This window comes from Amblyomma americanum, chromosome 5, assembly GCF_052857255.1.
Source record: "Amblyomma americanum isolate KBUSLIRL-KWMA chromosome 5, ASM5285725v1, whole genome shotgun sequence".
Classification (NCBI taxonomy): domain Eukaryota; kingdom Metazoa; phylum Arthropoda; class Arachnida; order Ixodida; family Ixodidae; genus Amblyomma; species Amblyomma americanum.
In genome coordinates this window covers 187,969,143-187,991,906 of record NC_135501.1, presented here as the reverse complement: position 1 = coordinate 187,991,906, position 22,764 = coordinate 187,969,143, and the positions used below count along the sequence as shown (strand labels likewise).

At 41.0% G+C, this 22,764-nt stretch overlaps 2 long non-coding RNA genes across 2 annotated transcripts; both read right to left on the bottom strand.

Moving 5' to 3' along the window:
* Positions 1–281: 281 nt before the first annotated feature.
* Positions 282–15,069, bottom strand: LOC144133246 (uncharacterized). Its single transcript, XR_013315015.1, has 3 exons — positions 9,386–15,069; positions 1,684–1,839; positions 282–1,546 (listed from the first exon to the last, which is right to left on the bottom strand). It is a non-coding gene; the product is annotated as an uncharacterized LOC144133246 (long non-coding RNA).
* Positions 15,070–19,873: 4,804 nt separating this feature from the next.
* Positions 19,874–20,600, bottom strand: LOC144133244 (uncharacterized). The gene is made up of 2 exons (XR_013315013.1): positions 20,496–20,600; positions 19,874–20,056 (listed from the first exon to the last, which is right to left on the bottom strand). It is a non-coding gene; the product is annotated as an uncharacterized LOC144133244 (long non-coding RNA).
* Positions 20,601–22,764: the final 2,164 nt, after the last annotated feature.

The window sequence follows — 22,764 nt, the reverse complement described above, 5'->3', positions numbered from 1 at the left end:
TTCAAAGTGAACTGTATTTCTCGGTACCGCAATGCATTCATGTTGCTCGCAGATTTGTTTCAGTGCACTTCCAAACCAAATTTTAACACCGGTCATTCCTATAATCAACCGACATTCATGTTGTTCAAAATATTGTATCAGTTTGTTGAAACTAACCACAAAATCAACCCACACTTACTAGAGTAAATTTTTTTTTTTGCAACACATTTCCTGTCCAACATATTTAGCGAATATCATTATGCACTTTACTCCCAGTGCGCCTTGTATTTCCTTAATTACACACAAAAATGTATTATCCTCAAACTTTCTAAATCTATTTTAACCACTTAGCCATTTCAATCCCCGACAAATCATTCGTTACGAATCAAGTACCGCAACGCATCTGTTTTGCAAATTAAGTCCGTTTCACAACTTATTTTTACCACTCCCCATTTCAGCCCAGTTTTCATTATAAACCTTATTTTTCAGAACTACAACGCATTCATGTTCGCATATTTGGCATATTTGTTTTCAGTTCATATCACAAGTAACTTTTAGAACTGGCCATTTCAACATTCAACCCAGACCTCATTATGAAGTTTATTGTTCAGTAGCGCAATGCATCCTTGTTTACACAGAATTGTTTCAGTTCGTTTCACAACCAATTTTTACCATTGCCCATTTCAACATCCAATCCACCTTTCCCAAATGACCTTTTTCACTACTGCAGAACAATTATGTTGTTTGCAAAAACTTTTGCACTTATGTCACAACCTATTTCTACCTGTTCATTGGAATATTCAACACAGCCTACAATATGAACTTTATATCACAGTACCGCAATGTCTCCTGTACCACTGAAGATGTATTTCATGTCACACACAATTTTTACCACTGTGCATTTCACAACCCATCATCCATTATGAACTTTACTCTCCAGTACCGCAACACATTTATGTTCGAACGATTGTTTCAATTCATATCTCAACCATTTTGCCACCGTTCATTTAAACATTTAACCGAGTCTTCATTATAAACATTATTTGTCAGTACCACAACGCGTTCATGTTCACAGTATTGTTTTCAGTTCATTTCAAAACTCATTTTACCATTGTCAATTTCAACCGAGCATTTACCGTGAACCTTACATTCAAAAAACGCAACACATTCATTTCACTACCAATTTATACACTACCTATTTTAGCATTAAACCCAGACTTCATTATGAACCTCGCCTTTGAGTACCACAACAAGATCATATTCGCAGAGTTTGTTTCACCACCCAATATTACCACTGTCCACTTCAACCGAGCATTCACTGTGAACCGTAAGTAACGCAACACTCGTTTCAGTTCATTTCACAATTAACTTTCGCAGACTACTTCAATATTAAACCAAAACTTTATTATGAGCAGTCTTTGAGCATCGCAATGCAATCATATCCGAAGAATTGTTTCTGTTCGTTTGACAACTTATTATTACCAACCACTCCCTCATTTCTACCATCACCCCAGCCTTCATTACAAACCATACTGTTCAGTACCACAACACGTTTTTTGCAGAATTCCTTCAGTTCATTTTATTCCATTTCAATATATTTCAACTTATATTTACAATACACCATTTCAATACTTCACCCAGTCTACAATATGAATTTTTTTTCAATACCGCAACACATCCACGTTTCTCATAGAACTGATTCACAACTATATTTACCACTGTTTATTTTCAGACGAGCATTCATAATAAATCTTTCTCAGTACCGGAACGCATTCATGTTTCCAGATTTGTCTCAGTTCATCTCTTAACCATATTTTACCACTGGCCATTTCAACAATGAACCGGGCTTTAACATGAACCCTATTTTTCAGTACAACAATCCATTCACGGCGTTCAAAAAGTTTTCAGTTCGTTGGAACCACAATATTCTTAACGCGTATCGATTAGAGTAAATATTTTTTTTTTTCCAGAACACATTTCTTACAAATCATTCATTACAAATCTGATCATGAAATACCGCAACGCATCCATGTTTTTCACCTAATTTTCATTTGCACAGCTCATTTTTACTATTGTCCATTCCCTATTTTTCAGTATTGCAATGCACCCATGTTTTCTGTTTTGTTTTTTTTTTCAGAACGTATTTATACCTTTGTTTATTTCAGCCCAGCCTCCATTATGAACCTTGTTATTGGGTACCGAAACGCATTCGTATTCGCAGATTTGTTCGTTTCACAAACTCTTTTTTCCAAAACATCCATGTTTTTCATAGAATTGATTGTTTGGTTCACAGTTTTTTTTTACCACTGTTCATTTCAGACGAGCATTCATTATGAATCTTTCTCAGTACCGGAACGCATTTTATGTTCACAGAATTGTTTCAGTTCACTTCCCAACCATATTTTACCAGTGGCCATTTCAACAATGAACAGAGTATTAATATGAACCTTAATTTCCAGTACCACAACCTATTTCTGTTTGTCCTCCTCAGTGGCACAGAGCCAGCGCCTCAGTCTTATAATCGCATTTCTATTGTGTTCGAAAAATTGTTTCAATTCATTGAAACTAACCACAATATTCTGTCAACACATACCAATCAGTAAATATTCATTTCAGAACACATTTCCTGCGGCTACATTTTTATAATCCTCAGTGTCTTCTCAACCCATTTCTACAACAGCCATTTCAATTGCCAACAAATCACTTAATCCAAATCTATCATGAAGTACCGCAACGCATCCGTTTTTTAACAGAATTTTCATTTTCACAACCCATTTTTACCATTGTCCATTTTAACAGAGCAGCATAGTGAACCGCATTTTTCAGTATTGCAATGCATCGATGTTTTTTTTTTTTTTTTCAGAACCTATTTCTACCACTGTCCATTTCAGCCCAGCCTTCATTATGAACCTTGTTGAGTACAGTAACTCATTCATATTTGCAGATTTGTTCCTTTCACAAACCATTTTTACAATTGTAACTGTTTAAGTCATTAGTCAGCCCATCCTTCATTATCAACTTTAGTTTCCAGTACCGCAACGCATCTATGGTATTCGCAGAACTGTTAGTGTGTTCAGTACCTTACCATTGTCCACCTCAGCATTCAACCTAACGTTTAAAATCAACCTTATTTTTCAGTAATGCAACACATTTATGTAGTTTGCAGAATGTTTTATTTCATTTCACAACTAATTTTACGTCAGTTTTCATATTCAAATCAGCATACAATATGAACCTATTTTTCAGTATCACAGCACATTCATGTTTCTCGCAGGATTCGTTGTTCTTTTCACAACCCATTTTCACTAATTTCCATTTGAACAAAGCCTTCGTTATTAACCTTATTTTTCAGTATCACAATGCAGTTTTGTTTTTCGCAGAAATCCTGGTTTTTTTTTTTCACAACCCATTTTTAGCACTGTTTATTTCAACCGAGCCTTCATTATGAACCTTTTTCAGTACAGCAACGCTTAGCTTTCTAGCATCTGCGTATTGAGTCAGAATCCATTTGTTTCAGTTCATTTCGAAACAAATTTTCTAAACTGGATATTTTCAATATTCAACCCAGCTTTCATTATGAACCTTTCAGTGCCGCAAAACATCACATTTTTCGCAGGATTGTTAGTTTCACACCCTACTGTTAGCACAGTCTATTGCAATATTAGATCAAACCTTCATTATGAACTTTATTTTTATTTCCATAACCTCCATGTTCTTTGCAGATTTGTTTTACATTCAACCCAGCCTACAACAAACCTTTATTTTCAGTACCGCAACGCATGCATGTATTTCGCAGAATTGTTTCCAGTTCGTTTCAGAACCCATTTCTAGTGCTGTTTATTGCAGCAGAGCTTTCATAATGAACCTTATTTTTTCAGAACCGCAACGCATTCATGTTTGCATATTTGTTTTCATATCTCAAAAACCTTTTAGCACTGACCATTTGAACATTCAACCCAACCCTCATTATGAAGCTTATACAGTACATTAACGCATCCACGTTTCACACAGAATTGTTTCACTTCGTTTCGCAACCAATTTTTATCACTGCATCCAGCTTGCAAAATTTTGTACTTCAACACAACCTATTTTAACCTGTTCATCTCAATATTCAACGCAGCCTACACTATAAACCTTATCTCTCAGTACCACAATGTGTCCTGCATAACGGAACAGATTTATTTCATTTCACACACAATTTTTACCACAGTGCATTTCAGCCCATCCTTCACTATGAATTAATGTTCGCATGATTGTTTCAATCCATACCAACCATTTTTGCCACCGTTCATTTAAACATTTAACAGAGCATTCATTATAAACAATATTTGTCAGTACCACAACGCATTCATGTTCACAGGATTGTTTTCAGTTCGTTTCAAAACTTACTTTTACCACTGTCCACCTCAACAAAGCATTCGCTATCAACCTTAAGTAACGCAACGCACTCTTTTCAGTTCATTTCACAACCAACTTACGCAGACTATTTCAATATTGAACCAATACTTTACTATGAACAGTCTTTGAGCATCGCAATGCAATCATATTTGCAGAATTGTTTGTTCGTTTCACAACCCATTATTACCAACCACTCCTCATTTTAACACTCACCCCAGCCTTCATTACAAACCATATTTTTCAGTACCACAACACGTTTTTCGCAGAATTCTTTCAGTCCATTTCATTTCAATATATTTACCATACATTATTTCAATACTTCACCGTCTACAAAACGAGTTTTTTTTTTCAATACCATCACACATCCGCGCTTTTCATAGAACTGATTGTTTGGTTCACAACTATATTTACCACTGTTCATTTCAGACGAGCATTCAGTATGAATCTTTCTCAGTACCGGAACGCATTCATTTTTGCAGATTTGTTTCAGTTCACTTCACCATATTTTACCACTGGCCATTTCAACAATGAACCAGGCTTTAACATGAACCTTATTTTTCAGTACAACAATCCATTCACGGCGTTCAAAAAATTTTCAGTTCGTTGGAACCACAATATTAACACACACCGATTAGAGTAAATTTTTTTTTTTTTTGAGAACACATTTCTTAGTGCTCCATTTTAATAATCTTACAAATTCACCATTTCAATCTCCTACAAATCATTCATTCAATCTGATCATGAAATACCGCAATGCATCTATGTTTTTTACCGAATTTTCATTTTCACAACCCATTTTTACTATTGTCTATTTTCAACGGAGCCTCCTTAGTGAACCTTATTTTTCAGTATTGCAATGCATCCATGTATTTCACAGAAATTTTTTTTTCTCAGAACCTCTTTATACCACTGTCCATTTCAATTTCAGCCCAGCCTTCATTAAACCTTTTTATTGAGTACCGAAACGCATTCATATTCGCAGATTTGTTCGTTTCACAACCTATTGTTTCCACTGTTCAAGTCATTACGCAACCCATCCTTCATTATCAACTTTAGTTGTCAGTACCGCAACGCATCTATGGTTTTCACAGAACTGTTTGTTTTTTTTTCCCCCGAACGTATTTATACCACTGTCCATTTCAGCCCAGCCTTCATTAAACCTTTTTAATGAGTACCGAAACGCATTCATATTCGCAGATTTGTTCGTTTCACAACCTATTGTTTCCACTCTTCAAGTCATTACGCAACCCATCCTTCATTATCAACTTTAGTTGTCAGTACCGCAACGCATCTATGGTTTTCACAGAACTTTTTTTTTTTCGCCCAAACTTATTTATACCACTGTCCATTTCAGCCCAGCCTTCATTATGAACCTTGTTATTGAGTACAGCAAAGCATTCATATTCGCAGATTGGTTCGTTTCACGACCCATTTTTACCACTGTTCAGTCGTTAGTCAACCCAGCTTTCATTACAAACTTTAGGTTCCAGTACCACAATGCATTCAATAACTTATTACCATTGTCCACATCAGCATTCATCCCAGCCTTTATAAAGGTATGGACCTTTAGTTTTTTTCAGTAACACAACATATTTGTGTACTTCGCAGAATTGTTTCGCTTAATTTCGCAACTAAATTTACCAGTCTTTTTTAGTACCGCAACGGATCCATGTTTTTCACAGATTTGTCTTAGTTCAACAACCTATCTTCACCACTGTCAATATTCAAATCATCCTACAATATGAACCTTATTTTTCAGTATCGCAACACATTCATGTTTTCCGCAGGATTGGTTCAGTTCCTTTCACAACCCATTTTCATTAATTTACATTTCAACCAAGGCTTCATTACGAACCTTATTTTTCTGTCCCGCAATGCATTAATGTTGTTTGCAAGAATTAAGTTTTTCACTACCTATTTTAACCATTGGGCACTTTGACATAAAACCTAGGGTTCATTATGCACTTTTCTTCAGTATCGTAATGCACCTCCTATATTTTACACAAGAGTTTCATTTCAGGGACGATTTTTATTAATGAGCATTTTAACTCGTCTTTCATTATGAAATTTATTTTTGAGAACTACAACACATTCATGTTCACACTATTGTTTCAGTTCATGTTGCAATATGAAACCATTTTTACCACTTGGTATTTCAACATGCAACCCAGCCTTCATTATGAACATCATTGTTCAGTACCGCAACACATTCATGTTCGCAACACTCGGTTTTTTTCACAACTTATTTTACCACTGTGCATATTAAGAATCAACCCAGCCGTTACTATGAGCCTTATTTTGCAGTACCGCAATGCATTTTTCTCACAACTGTTTCATTTTGTTTCACAACGTATTTTCACCAGTCCATTTCAACATTCAACCAGCCTTAATTATGAACCTTATCTTTCAGTACTACCACACATTCATGTAATCGCACAATTATTTCATTTTATTTCAAAAGCAATTTCTAGCATTCTCCATTTCAACATTCAACCCAGCCTTCATTAGAAACCTTGTGTACTGCAATGCATTTATGTTTTCCGCAGAGTTGTATAAGAGCCTGTTGTTACCACTCTCCGTTTCGATATTCAGCCCAGGCAATATTATTAACCTTATTTTTCAGTATCACAATGCATTCATGTTTTTCGCAGAATAATGAAGTTCCTTCTCACAATCCATTTTTAGTATTGTCCATTTCAACCAAGCCTTCATTATCAACCTTATTTTTCAGCAGCGCAACGGATTCATCTCAGAATTGTTTCAGTTCGCTTCACAATTTATCCATACCACATTTCATTTCAATATTTAACCCTGCCTACATTATGAACCTAATTTTGAGTACCACAACGCATCCACATTTTTCGTAGAAATGTTTCAGTTTGCTTGACAACCCATCTTTACCACTCTATTTCAAACAAGCCTTCAAAGTGAACCGTATTTCTCGGTACAGCAATGCATTCACGTCGTTCACACGTTTGTTTCAGTGCACTTCCAAACCAAATTATTCAAAAAATTGTTTGAACTAACCACAAAATCAACCTACACTTACTAGAGGAAAGTTTTTTTTTTTACAACACATTTCCTGACTTCCATATTTAGCGAATATCATTCTGCACTTTACTCCCAGTGCATTATTGTATTTCCTGAAATTCATCAGACTTAACAAAAACGCATTATCCTCAATACTTTCTCAATCCATTTTTACCACTTAGCCACTTCAATCCCCGAGAAATCATTCGTTACCAGTCCGTTAACTGAGCACCGACGCATGTTCAACAAATTGTTCAGAGTCCTTTTCACAACCTATATTCACTACTCTTAATTTTCAGCCCAGTTTTCATTATAAACCTTCTTCAGTACCGAAAAGCATTTATTTGTTCCAGTTCATTTCGCAACAAATTTTCTTCACTGGCAACTTTCAATCTTCAAACCAGCTTTCATTATGGGCCTTATTTTTCAGTGCCACAACACATATATGTTTTTCGCAGAATTGTTTCATGCCCTACTATTAGCACTGTCCCTTTTAACATTAAATGATTACCTTCATTATGAACCTTATTTTCATTTCCGTAATGCATCCATCTTCTTTGCAGATTTGTTTTATATTCAACCCAGCCTACAGCATGAACTTTTATTTTCAGTACCGCAACGCATGCATGTATTTCGCAGAATTGTTTCCAGTTCGTTTCAGAACCCATTTCTAGTGCTGTTTATTGCAGCAGAGCTTTCATAATGAACCTCATTTTTCAGAACCACAATGCATTCATGTTCGCAGATGTTTTCAGTTCGTATCACAAATAACTTTCAGCGCTGCCCATTTCAACATTCAACCCAGCCCTCATTATGAAGTCTATTGTTCAGTAGCGCAATGCATCCTTGTTTACACAGAATTGTTTGTTCGTTTCACAACCAATTTTTAGCACTGCCCATTTCAACATCCAATCCACCTTTATATAAACCTTTTTCACTACTGCAGAACAATTATGTTTGCAAAAACTTTTGTACTTATGTCACAACCTATTTCTACCTGTCCATTGGAATATTCAACGCAGTCTACAATATGAACCTTATATCACAGTACCGCAATGTGTCCTGTATCACGGAAGATGCATTTCATGTCACACGATTTTCACCAATGTGCAATCCTCCATTATGAACTTCTCTCCAGTACTGCAACACATTTATGTTCGCACGATTGTTCCAATTCATATCTCGTCTTCATTATAAACATTATTTGTCAGTACCATAGCGCGTTAATGTTCACAGTATTGTTTTCAGTATATTTCAATACTCATTTTACCATTGTCAATTTCAACCGAGCATTTACCGAGAACCTTGCATTCAAATAATGCAACATTCATTTCACAACCAATTTATACACAACCTATTTTAGCATTAAACCCAGACTTCATTATGAACCTCGCCTTTGAGTACCACAACAAGATCATATTCGCAGAGTTTGTTTCACCACCCAATATTACCACTGTCCACTTCAACCGAGCATTCACTGTGAACCATAACGCAACACACTCGTTTCAGTTCATTTCACAACCAACTTACGCAGACTATTTCAATATTGAACCAAAACTTTATTATGAACAGTCTTTGAGCATCGGAATGCAATCATATTCGCAGAATTGTTTCAGTTCGTTTCACAACCCATTATTACCAACCACTCCCTCATTTTAACACTCACCCCAGCCTTCATTACAAACCATATTTTTCAGTACCACAACAAGTTTTTCGCAGAATTCCTTCAGTTCATTTTATTTTAATCCCATTTCAATATATTTCAACTGATATTTACCATACACCATTTCAATAATCCACCCAGTCTACAATATGAATTTATTTTCAGTACCGCAACACATCCACGTGTTTCATAGAACTGATGGTTTGGTTCACAACTATATTTACCACTGTTTATTTCAGACGAGCATTCATTATGTATCTTTTTCAGTACCGGAACGCATTCATGTTTGGTTGAGAAATGAACTTTAACATGAACCTTATTTTTCAGTACAACAATCCAATCACGGAGTTCAAAAAGTTTTCAGTTCGTTGGAACCACAATACTCGTAACACATACAGATTAGAGTAATTTTTTTTTTCCAGAACACATTTCTTGCTGCCTTATTTTAATAATCTTACGACTTCGCCATTTCAATCTCCTACAAATCATTACAAATGTGATCATGAAATACCGCAACGCATCCATGTTTTTCACCGAATTTACATTTTTACAGCCCATTTTTACTATTGTCTATTTTCAACGGAGCCTCCATAGTGAAAGCTGCAATCGCGTTTTTTCCCCTTCAATCACTGCAGACACTACCACCATTCCACTGGCTGGCCACCATACTTTATCTTTTTCCATCACGGGAAGTTCAGAACACACACGTAGTCCATTGCACACTACTGATCCACCCGATTTCAGAGGTTTCAACTTTTTAACACGCCACAGTTGTTTATACACGTTATAAGTATCGCATTAAATATTGCACTCTTAATTTCGGAAGTCGAAAAATTCACGCAACCCAACGTCCACAGCATTGCCCTCTCACAATAGGATCAACCAACATCCATCTACATTTACAATATTCAACCCAGCCTTCAATCTGCAATATATTTTATTACCTCATTGGAACTGCACAACATATGCCACAAATTCGTTTATTCACTCCGGTCACACAGAGTGTCACCACGACATGAAATTTTCCCCACTACCCCACCTTCACTAAGCCCATAATACATTTATTGCATTTTTCTTAGCTCCTTGGCACCCAACCTACTTTTGACGTTTGAAAATGCTAATAGCCATTAACCACCGTACTGTATTTCAGATGTCTAGAAAGCATTTTTCACGCCTCAAAACTTCACATTTCAACACACCTTGCACCCTGTAACCATTATTCTGAACTGCGAACATACTCGGCACAGCTTTCCATTGCATCACCAAGAGCATCACCATTTTCTCGAGTTTTTGCAGTTTGCACACTGGGTACACACCCTCGGACATTCAAAATTACCGTTTTCAACATTTCACAAGTTCCGAAGTCCATAGCAGACTTTCTTCGTTTTCAATCGCAATTTTTCTCTTTCCCCTTGCCGTTTAAACACCCAGAGGTATACAGGCAACGTTTATGCGCCTGCCTAATTTTACTTGCTGAAAACCCACATGGTGAACTTTTTATACTTCATTAACCCTTGGTGCACAGCTATTCATTTTCTCTTCAAGACTACCTGGCATCTCAACATCCACCAGTGCAAGAGTCCAGAACCACGTGTACACTTCCACACCACCCGCATAATGCATTTTCTATTTCCACTCTCCATTTCAAACCACAAGCCAGCGTTTGGTTTTAATTCACTCTGATCATTTTATACACCATCTGTTTTCTGCCACTTTGTTCCCAACAAAGCAGATTTCTTGAAGCTACTGCCCACTCAACACACCACCGTAGGTCACTTGTAAAGGTAATACTTTACCAAAGCAAAAAATTCAGAACACATATTTTAGGCCATTTCATCATTTCACACCACATTCCTCGGTGTCTAGAATATTACTGAATTTGCACATATTCATATCCCACAGTCGTTTCAGAAGCACCCGCACTCAATGACAATTATTCCAGATTCCAGAATATTTAATTCATCTCAAAACAGCACCAAGCATACTTCAGATTTAAGTACCACCCAGTCAACTATTGACAAAACTATTCCGTAGTCTATGCACCATCCAGCTTTCATTAGCCACTATCATTGTCTATGAAGCTCAGAATTGGAGGAAACACTTCCACTACCCACATTTCCAATTATCCAGATCAGCACTTCATTTAAACAATCTTGCACCACTCCCTCCAGCACACACACACCCGCAAATTTTACGTTTAGACACTTTCTCCATAGCATCATCCTTGCCCAAAATTTTTCAATCTTTTCCTTTCAGACAAAGTTCCACACACAATTCACACATCACCTAGCATAGCAAATAGATTAGAACCACAGTCCATCTGCTTGCTTGACCATGCTTCCATTTCCCCCCTCCCCCCACGCCCAAACAATCTTTTTTGTCACATCAACACAGCCATGTACTAATTTTCTCATAATGCCATCCACAAAATAAAACGCACAAATCTATAAACAGTATTTTTAGCAGAAATTGGAGTTTCAATAATACATGCACATCTTGGATTTAGTTCTGCACCACCATGACATTTGTCCTCAGTACACCACCTAGTATCTAATGGGAACATACTACTGCCATATGCATAGAAGCCGTACTCTATCAAAGCAGTAATAAGCACAGTTGCTCTTCCGCACTACGGGGCCTATCTGCAATCTCAATTTATAAATGCATTTATTCTGCCAATACACCTTCAATTGTTTCAAATACCACAAACCTTTTTAAGACCACATACGAATTCACTAAAGCTATCGAATCCCCACATCGCAATTACTTGCAATGTCGAATTCCACCTGAACTCTTCCACCATTTTTTTTTATGAAGGCATTACACCAACCTACAAACATCTGCAGATCAGCTAAATACCACTTGCCAAAAAAAATTAAGCCACACCCTGCTGCTTCAGCCAGCAGCAATGACTGCACGGAACCATTTCCAGATAAAAAATCCTACTATTAATTCAAAGCAAAATATTATCCACTTGGCATTACCACAGTACCTAGATTGTAGAACACTTCCAGAATGACAACCTTACGGAAAAGGCAAATGATTAGATACTCCCAACATGCCCACTGCAAGCTCTTAAGTCTCGCATCCTAGATCAAAACATGCAACTACAAAATGCGTGATACTATACCATTCAAACCTCCAGCATCCAGAACAGATATGCAGCACCTCGAAGCTTTTGGTATAAGGTGCACAGTTGCGGTAGATATACTATACCATTGAAATCTCCGGCATCCAGAGCACAAGATACGCAGAATCTCGAAGACTTGCTAAAAGAGAACATCTTACTAGAGTACAGGCTTAATCCAACACCCTTTCTGAACTGGCGCAACAAAGCAAGTAATAAGCAACCAGTCTCGAGGGGTAATGGATTTAAGCAGTAAAGCCCGCCTTTGCTTCAAGTGCTAAATGCATTTGAGCCAAGCAAACCATGGGCCAATTCCCAAAATGCTGCCAAACTTTGGCTGGCACCTGGTTTAAGAAGATACACCACAAAGTATGCAATATGCTTTCACTTTTTTTTATTTCATTCACTTATTCACTATCTCTAGACAGTAACACTGAAACGTTGCTGTGAATAGAGTTTTGTTTCAGGCAGGCTCCCTTCTCCCCTGGCACCTGCCCCAAATCCACGCCTTTTCTTGCCGGATATTGTTGAATTTATTCAATCGACCTTATTTACAGCAACGTTTAAGAAATAAGTCCCGTTGTTATGAACAATGCTTTCACATATCCTGCCTAGAGAACGAAAAGCAGAACAAAAATATTGGTGTGATAGATGATAACTGAAGGATTTGAAAGTACATTTCCAGGAGTGATAGGACCAAACAGAAGGGGTTTTTGTAGAGAACTTCTGAACTGTAGTTTATGCTACCCACACAGCAAGGAGTTCCTTTGTTGAAATCTCATGCCTTGCAAATCTCAAATATTCCTTACATATTACGGTTTCTTTCAATGAGAAAGCCTATTGAAATATGCAACTAATGCACTTGATAGGTGAACATCTATTACTCCAGTAATCTGATAAAGCATTGAGCCACAAAGGGAACTTAACCCTTATTACAACAATAGAGAATTTCAAGTTACTATGCTTTACAGATGCAGCCGACAGTTTTCATTTCACGGGGTTTTGGCATTTGTGAAAAATTTATCACGGAAGGACGTAACATATATGAAATGACATCCTTGCTAAATATAGCACATGTACATTTCACATTGGCATTATTGCAACCAGCTCCACAACTGAACTCGGATAGATCCACTGGTCTGCCTAGAAGCTTGTAATGTTCATGGAAACAATTAGCAAGTTTAACTTTTTGCAGTGGAGGTAACACTAAAGGTATGCAGGAAATATAGTTTCCAGTGAAATGAATACAAACTCAGTATGTATGCATTGAGCAGGACCTTCGTGCACAAGTCTCACTTTGCAGAGCAAATTAGACAATCTTCCTTTGAGTCTCAGATATTAGTTCCAAGGGGACATTTCATATTTAACTTTTACAGGAAATAGTTTGCAATCAAGCAATTACAGGCTGACAGCAATGAACGGCTTACAAGTAACAAAATCCTTTCACAGAGCAAAATATAAAATATACTTCTTATTCCAAGTCACTCAGCTAGTTTGGAACCAAATGATAATGCAACTTAAGCAGGTATGGTTTGCAATTAAGTGAATGTGCTTGATAGTAAGTAATAGATTGTTTATTTTAACCCATTTTCCTTCTGCACCTTATTTATAAGCACCTCCCAGCTGTATTAAGCTCGTAATAAATCCAGGTTAACGAGTTTTCAGCTTGACTGATGCAGCTCCACACTGCAATAACTTGAGCATGGGGACAAAGTATCCATGTTTTGAGATTTACAGAGCACTGTGAATATACTCGAATGCATATGCAATCGAATGCATATGCAATACTTTCGAATGGATTTCAGACTAATGCTAAAACAATACAATGTATGTTGTACTTGATTCACACAAACAAATCGCAACTATGGTTACTTGAATGCTTTTACAAAAGATTGCAGCGTCAGCAGCAGTCACTACCTCGCAACACCAATGCGTTTGGAACGGTCTCAATCTAGCATATAGACCGCACAAATGATACTTTATCGAATTTAAACTTTATATAACGCAATCTTGGAAATGCTGTTGTAGACTATAATACAGTTACAGACGTGCAGATGGAGCAAATTTGCTAGTCCAAGAAGGCACCTACTGCTGCCCAGATGGAAAATGGCAGCCTCAATGTGGGAGAAATCCTATCCCAATAGCACTCTCACAAGGTGAGCCTTTATATACATGGCATATAGGCTACACACAGCTCAAGTATATCAGCTCCAGGAAACTGGTCTAAATTGCATATGAATGAAGACAGTTACAACATGGAAGCATGACATATGTAGCAGTAACAAAGTGCGTTCAGGAATGTGCACGTCACAGGCAGTACCAAAAGATCAGATTTTTCATTATGAATTTCAATTTCCTTCTTATTAATGCTTTTGCAGAGATATTGGTGCATTGCACTAAACAGGGAGGAAATTTGGCATTTTAAAAATGCATTCGCATAATTTACGTACTGAGCAATGCACAATTTAGACATCCAGTTACAGCACTAAATGGGCTGACATGACTAGTAAGTAAATATGAAGAATGGACAGATGATTCTAGAGTCGAATAGGCAATAAGTGACCAGGCCAATTAGCGTTGACGATGCCGATGAGGCCACATGGGGCACCCATGGCAGTGGAGGCATCCTGGGATCTTCAGAACTGCGCGCTTTGCTCACTTGCAGACTGGGAAGTTCCACCGCGGGGGAACAAGCTACGATGATCTTCCAACGAAGGGGGAGGGGAACCTTGCACGCCTCACACGCCCGACCGCACCAAGACGCGTCGCCGACAGTCCTCTACACCGGGAACACGGGAACCACAGGAACCGGACACAGCACCACGGAGAACGGCAGCCCCTGATGCACCCTCGACGACCGAGGAGGTGATCTAGCGGGCGCATATCCTCCAAAGCTGGTCGGCCGCGGATACCCTCGCCCAGCTGTGTAGCGGGACCCTCGCCGAAACGCCTTCTCTTTTCGGGTCGAAGCCCCTTGCCATCGCGGCTCACAAAGCGGCGAACCCGACGAAGCCTCGCCCGGACAGCGGCGCAAGACGCCTCTCACCGCGCAACGGCACCGCAAACCACACACGCCACGGCAGCAGCCACTCGCGCCAGAAGCTGCAAGAAAACGCCCACTCCCACACAACACCCCAGACCATCCCCCCCAGCGACTAGCCTTACTCGAACCACCACACACTAGCTAGCTACATTATAAAAAAAACTGCACAACACAAACCCAAAACCCACCCCACCAATAAAAAAAACACCCAGCCCCAAACTCTTGCCAGTGGAGGAACAAATGCAAAAGCCCGCTTCCAAACCTTCGGCCCCACGTTCACACCAAGGCCTTGTCAAGGACGGCCAGCAAGCAACACGCAGCAGGAGTGCAGACTGTGGTAGGGATTTCCTTTACAGCAGCCAGTCGAGAGAGGTACGTGCCCGAACAAAGGAAGGCTTTCTCTTTGCGGGTCAGCTTTAGGGCCAGGGCACTCCAGGGCCAGTAGCATTAAGGGAACCAGGGCTCGGCCACCGGGAGCAGGGCTCGATCACCCCTAGGCGCGCGCACACGCATTCCAACGACAGTAAGCGGTGGGCCCAAAACCAATGAGTGGGTAGTAGCCACAACAGATCAAGGTCTACAGCTGTACTCCCTGCACCCATCCTCGCGACGAGAAGACCGCAAACCGGGGACCGCGTCCCTCTGCCAGCCAGCCACACATCCAGTGGAGGTAGGCACCGCACACGGAAGCTAGGGTTGCCTCGGAGCTGCAAGGATGCATGCACGCCACCAACGAACCCCCCCCCCCTCTCCCCAACGCAATAAAACCCACACAATGGTACAAATAATAAAAAGGGCCACTCACAGACGGCTAAGGGTCGGGAGACTACAGTCAACAGGTATACCTGACCTGGGTTCACACTGCAAGAGCTGCACATGGTAAATTAACCCCCCCCCCCCTTCCCCAAACAACTGAGCAAAATTTACTACCCTCCGCAACACTAAAACAAAAGGCTTATGCTTACATTGGTCCTCTGGTGTAGGCAGTCTTCATTACGCCACACTGTAAGGCTCACGGGAACCAAACTTAAAATACACCCCTTCCCCACCCTTAGAAAGAGAAAGGCTTACAACTGCACGAGTTGATCATCCAGATTGCATCTACTATGGTTGCCAAACACTGCACAGACTCAAAACTGTGATACCCCACCCACCCCTTACCCGCACTACATCCAAGACACTTCTGCTTGCAGCAGGCTGTTCCTCCAGACAGGTTTACACGAATCCATTAGTTCCTGCAAAAATATGCTTCATCACGCAACCCCCCCCCCACCCCCCCAACCGCAACGGGGACACCCAGGTTTAACAAAGGCAATCCATAACCAAAACATGGCGTGCAATGCTTACAGCAACTTGCTTCCGGAGCGTGTTCAATGTGCCACACTGCAAACATTTAACACAGCAGTTATGCCACCCCCCCCCCCACCCCCCCAAACCGCATCGCGGACACCCAGATTTAACAAAGGCAATCCATAACCAGAATATGGCGTGCAATGCTTACAGCAACTTGCTTCCGGAACGTGTTCAATGAGCCAAACTGCAAACTTTTAACACAGCGGTTAAGACAACCCACCCCCCAGCACTTTTAATGTAGCCCGCGCAAGAATCCTTTGGTTATAGCGATGCAATGAGAAGAGGTCGAGCAAAGCAAGTACTTGCACAATCCAGTGGGCCGTTATGCAATGATCCGTGCAATTTGCTAAGAGAAACCGGACCCCATTCAGAAGGAGCTTACAACAAGCTTTCCGTGCAGCTGTAGACAAAGATCGCAGAGTGCACCAGGCAGAACAGAAGAAAGCAAACGCAGGGCTCCAGGCCACGCTGAACCACGCAATAAAAGTCGCAGAGGTGTTGGTGTCACTAGCAGTCTAAGTCATCCAGGTGAGGTGTGCGAAGTGTACCTAGTTAGCTGCAATGGCTCAAAAGCGAAGCATACAACACCCCCCCCCCCCCCAACCCAGTAACAAGGGCAACACGCACGTACACACATCAACCATGCTACATAAGCTTAGCCTACAGTACACAACTAGCTGGAATTGCACACAAGGCAAAGAGTTGAATGCGAGCACTAGAAGATATTGCAAAGGATGTGCAATGAGACTATGTATACGCAACGAAGGGTTATGCACGAAAATGAACTTAATGCAGGACAGGACTCACGAATACCTGTGGGAGAACCGTTGATGCACGAAACTGCTGGTATCTACTAAGAGTGCCCACGCATGGACGATCCTTTGGCATCTACTTTCGCTCTTTAAATCAATGCTTTGTGATGATCCAATTAACTGGCATCCCACAAGACACTAGTTCCTTCAGTCTCGACCACCAAACCTGCAAAACAAATTGCCTTTAATCTCATATCCTGAACTACTGTGCCTGCCTTCTAAAACTGTGCTGCAATTAAGACTTACGGTGTTGGTTTAAAGCCAACAATAATGAAAGCTTGCAAATGAAAAAAATTTAAGCAGCACACAATACAAGTAACCTAAATGTGAAAGATAAAAAGCAAACCAATGCCATTCAGGCAGAATGTTGGCAGCTTGAATACTTCAGTACTTCTTAGCCAATCTTGTGGTCCACACTTGAAGCTTTACATGCCAATCTTGGAACTTTACTTGGTAGACTTTCCTTATATCCAGTGCCTTGGGCTGTGTATGGACAACATCTTCATAAAGCCCCCCACCCTCCCCAATAATAAACTTGCTCTCTCATGCATGTCTTGTCAACTTCATACTAAAACTTCGAACTTTACTTGGTAGACTTTCCTTCTATCCAGTGCCCTGGGCTGTGTATGGACATCTTCATAAAGCCCCCCACCCTCCCCAATAATGAACTTGCTCTCTCATGCGTCTTGTCAACTTCATACTAAAACTTCGAACTTGGTAGACTTTCCTTCTATCCAGTGCCCTGGACTGTGTATGGACATCTTCATAAAGCCCCCCACCCTCCCCAATAATGAACTTGCTCTCTCATGCGTCTTGTCAACTTCATACTAAAACTTCGAACTTTACTTAGTAGACTTTCCTTCTATCCAGTGCCCTGGACTGTGTATGGACATCATAAAGCCCCCCACCCTCCCCAATAATATACTTGCTCTGTCATGCATGTCTTGTCAACTTCGACTAAAATCAAGCTTGGAACTTTACTTGGTAGTATCTTCTATCCAGTACCTTGGACATCTTCATACAAAGCCCCCGAACCCCCCACGCCCCATATACTTGCTCCGTCATGCATGTCTTGCAATTATTGAACTTGTGCTTGTCAACGTGAATAAATTTTGTCCTCTACAAATACTTGCATTGCTTCTCATGTCACTCATCTCTTGAAATAAAACATTTTCCTTAAGTTAGGACCAAGCTGAGCTGGTAAGAGGCTTGAACTTGTGCCTTTTATAGCAATACATTCCTTCTTCCCATGGACACTAGCAGCATGTTGAGCTTCTGCAGTTGAATTACATGGTAACTTCCTTGCTTTAAAGATGTACTTGAAACAATGTTGAAAGGCAAACCCATGACATATATGCATTCCCGGATGACTTCACAAAGATACTCTTGCTTGGACGTCATTTCAGACCGCTCCAGTGCCTTTGCTTTCTCATTCACCAGAACTTCAGTACACAGTGGATACTACTTTCACCTCAAGCACTGACCAGGATGGAGTGCTATGAAATAGGGAAGAAAAAAAAAGTCGAACCAGATGTGATCAGTAATGAGTTGCACCGAATCACTGCACTTATCTGCCCAAGAACGACTACAATTTAGTGCAAAGGTTCATATCTAAAGGAAGTGTACAAGATTGTTAAATAAATTTTAAAATACTAGAGTAAATAGCGAAAGTGTCGCATCAAGCATGATTGAGTGATTTAATATCTGCCCAAGAACGACTACAATTTAGTAGGTTCGTATCTAAAGGAAGTGTACAGGATTGTTAAATTTTAAAATACTAGAGTGAATAGCGAAAGTGTCGCATCAAGCATGATTGAGTGATTAATCATTAAGGGAACAGTAGCCACAAAGAAACGAGCGAATATATAGGAACTTGGGCATAGTAATATGGAGAGGAAAAAGGAGTGAGCAAACCCAGTGTTTCGAACGCTAACGAAGGCGCCGAGAAGCGGTGACAGACGGGTTGCCTTGGATGAAACTGAGCAGGTATGATGTCAACATCCAGAATCAAGTTTCCACTTCGACGTGCCGTTCAAATGCCGTGGACATACTTTGGTCGACGTATTGCATCAGTCTAAAACTTGCGAGTTGCTGGTGAAACTTTCCCCCTGAAACGCAATCGACTTCAACGCAAAAAAAAAAGTCGCTCGATGCATTCCTGTCACGAAGTCATCTAGTATAAAGCAAGGCAGTAAACTGTATGCAGTCTTCCAATACCATATAGTAGTGATGAGTTTTCTAACTTGTAACAATCAGTGACCTAGAAAGAAGAAATGCTATTCAGTAGACGCGGCGAAGTCAACAAGTCGTTCTTAATGCGCGCGGCGGCAGGGCATCGGTGCGAAGCAACACAAACCGCAACACCCCCCCCCCCCCTTAGGCTTAGGATAACAAAGCCGGCGCCATGTTTAACCCCGCTAAGCCTACCAAGATGGCGGCCGCGAAGCGACAACACAGTAGAATGCATGTTTCGGCAAATAACTTAATTTTAATCTTGCGACTATGGCTATGTACAGACTTATTTACAAGAGTGATGAGTATTTACAAATGCGCATTTACAGCGACAACCACCGGAACTCACTCCCTTCCAGCGGACGCCGACATCCTGGTGGGGGTAGTCGCGCCGTGGGGGCGGGAGGTGGTGGTGGGAACTGCAAAAAAGAAGGAAACGACACCACGCTCAGACTCGGTCCTGCACAGCCACTGCTCCCTGCCGTAGCTTGTCAAAGAAACAGTTCAAGGAAAGTGGGTCATCGTCGCTTGCGCAGTCGCCGCCATCTTGGTGCAGTCGCTTCGGTTGGGCGCCGAGCTCTGACCACAACTCCTGCCACCGGCGTTTTCGGGTTATCCGTTTCCGCTCCAGCTCCTCCTTGGCCTTTGCATACGTGGCGCGGACGAGGACGTTCATTCTGAGGTCGCACTTCCGCCTCAACCATTTCTGCCAGGCGCTGTTGACAATCTTCTGAAGCTCTTGCGTGTTGACCACACAAGTCGGGCCGCCGGCGCTTTCGACAACGGCTACCATGCTGTCCAGGTATCACTCAACACAGCCCTTAGGTAAGCAAGCAGACGAAGCAAGTCGAAGCTTACCTTATCGCAGACACGCGGCCGCGTGCTCCAGCGCACGTCCCTGCGAAAAGTTCCGCTCCTGCTTGCGTCGCACGGGTTTTTATAGCCGCCCGAACCGAATTGTAGCACTCCGCTAGAAGGAAACGTAGTTCTCTACATAGTATCAAAATTGTTTGCTAAACCTCGCTAACTTCTAATAAACAGTCTTTTCCAATCATTTTCAAAATGTTTCGCACTACTGTAATTGAATATTTTCTCATTTTATTGCGAATTAACAAAACTGCGCTCCAGGAGGTCTCGCGGAAGATTTCTGTCTGGGGCGCTCTGCGGCCCGTCGGGAAAATTCCTTTTTGTGACGTCAGCGCTGGCTGACGTTGAAGCAAACGCTACAGAGCGGCATCCCGTTCGTTTGTTTATATTTTTATTATGCTGCGTGGCCTAGATAGGCCTGAGGACATTAAGTTGCAGTCCTAAAAAAACGCTTTTGACTCGGCTTTCTACCACTGTGCAGGGTTCTGAGGTACTGTTTTGTGCGTAAAAATCGTGGAAACCAGGAGGCGGCTACGTATTTTAGGCTGGAATTTGTTTGGCCTTCGTGTTTGATGGCGTCGCAGTTGCTAGAATGTTCTAGGCAGTTCCAGACGTTGGCGCTGCTTAGAACAATAGAGAGTTGCCTGAAATTTTACGCAGCATTATTCCTGCACTATTCGTGTGCATAGAGTTTCGCCATGCAAGAATTGGCTTTTTTTTTTTTTTACGCGAGATTGCTTCCACTGTCAGCGCTGGCCGAATGTTGATGTGCGTTTTGCAAACGTTTGATGGTTAGTGTCTTCAGTCATAAAATTGGCGCAGTTACACTTTAAAAAAGACTTCGTTCCGTCTGGTGCTATCACTGTATCCGAGAACATGTTTCTGCGATTATTTCGACGCTTGTTTTCGTGCCGATGCACTCTCCATTCGTGACCTTGTTTGGGAATCGATGTCGTTCGACTGATCCTGCATCCAAGGTTGTTATTTTGGCGGTTTGCGTAAAACATCATCCGTCAGGCGTGCTTGCAGATTACGCTGCAATCATATTTTATTTCACCTCGGCCTTTACATAGCACCCCACCCTACTTCCATGAAATGCCTGGTTCAGCTGAACGGAGTCACAGCAGAATAATCTGATAATTTTTGGCCTATTTTTGCGCTGTTTTCGCTGCCCTCGGTTCGACAGTCAGATTCTGTATGAGCCATATGAATTTTTTGGCCCCAAACGAGCTGTGGCGAGCCGCTTGACTGACGCGTCACCCACTGCTGGATGCGAGTCAACTCTGCGAAGCTGTAGCTCTCTGTCGATCCACGCGTTTTGAAGTTTTATTCGAGATTCAAGAACTCACTAAAATCAATTTTGTCAGCCCACTAGCGTGCTTTGGCTGATTCTTCGTGGGCTGGGTGTTTTCCTCTGTGCCGACATATCTTGCTTGAGGTCGTCCTTCAACGGGCTGAACTAATCGGAGAGGCGTTTATTTGCGGTAAACATTACCTTGAATGCAGCTTGTGAATCATCGGCAACTCATAAAATTGTGTCGGAAAACAGCGCAAACTATACGGAACGCACAACAGAAGGAACACACCGAACGCGCTGACTCGCATTTTGTTACTGCGCTGAAAGCATACGTTGTGACGGGTCGAGAAACACAGACACGAGGCCAAAGTGCCTTTCTGAGTCACAACTGCTTTGTTACACTTGATTTCTTGCACAGTGGGATCTTTTTGTAACAATTAACAGATGCGAGTCAGCTTGTGTATGGCATCTTCTCTTGTGTGCTCCGTCTAGTTTGCGATGTTTTTCATCGTGAATATTGACCAACTAGCCCAAACTTGTGCTTTGCTCATTATAAAATGCCTGCAGCGACCTCTTATGTAGGCGTTGATGTATATATACATCCGCTGTGGCATTACATTCTAGCGTAGTTGGCGCTGCAAACCGCCTGCTATGCCGACTTATGACGAATCTGCCGCATGCCTCCCTACTTCCGCTACTGCGTCTCGCGAGCCTTACTCGCGAACTTAGTTGTACATTTCAGTGTTAGCCACAAATGCGTGGCTACCGCGATTATGTAATAAAACAGTGACAGCTGCTTGATATTGCTTAATCCTCTCATCAAGTGCTATTAAATTATATTCGAACAGTTTCAGATTGTGATCAGCATATCCCCAGAACTTTTTTGGCCACACCCCTTGCCAACCTGTTCACAGTTGCGGCAGCACCCAGTTTCACATGCCAATACTATTTGCCCAGAACTCT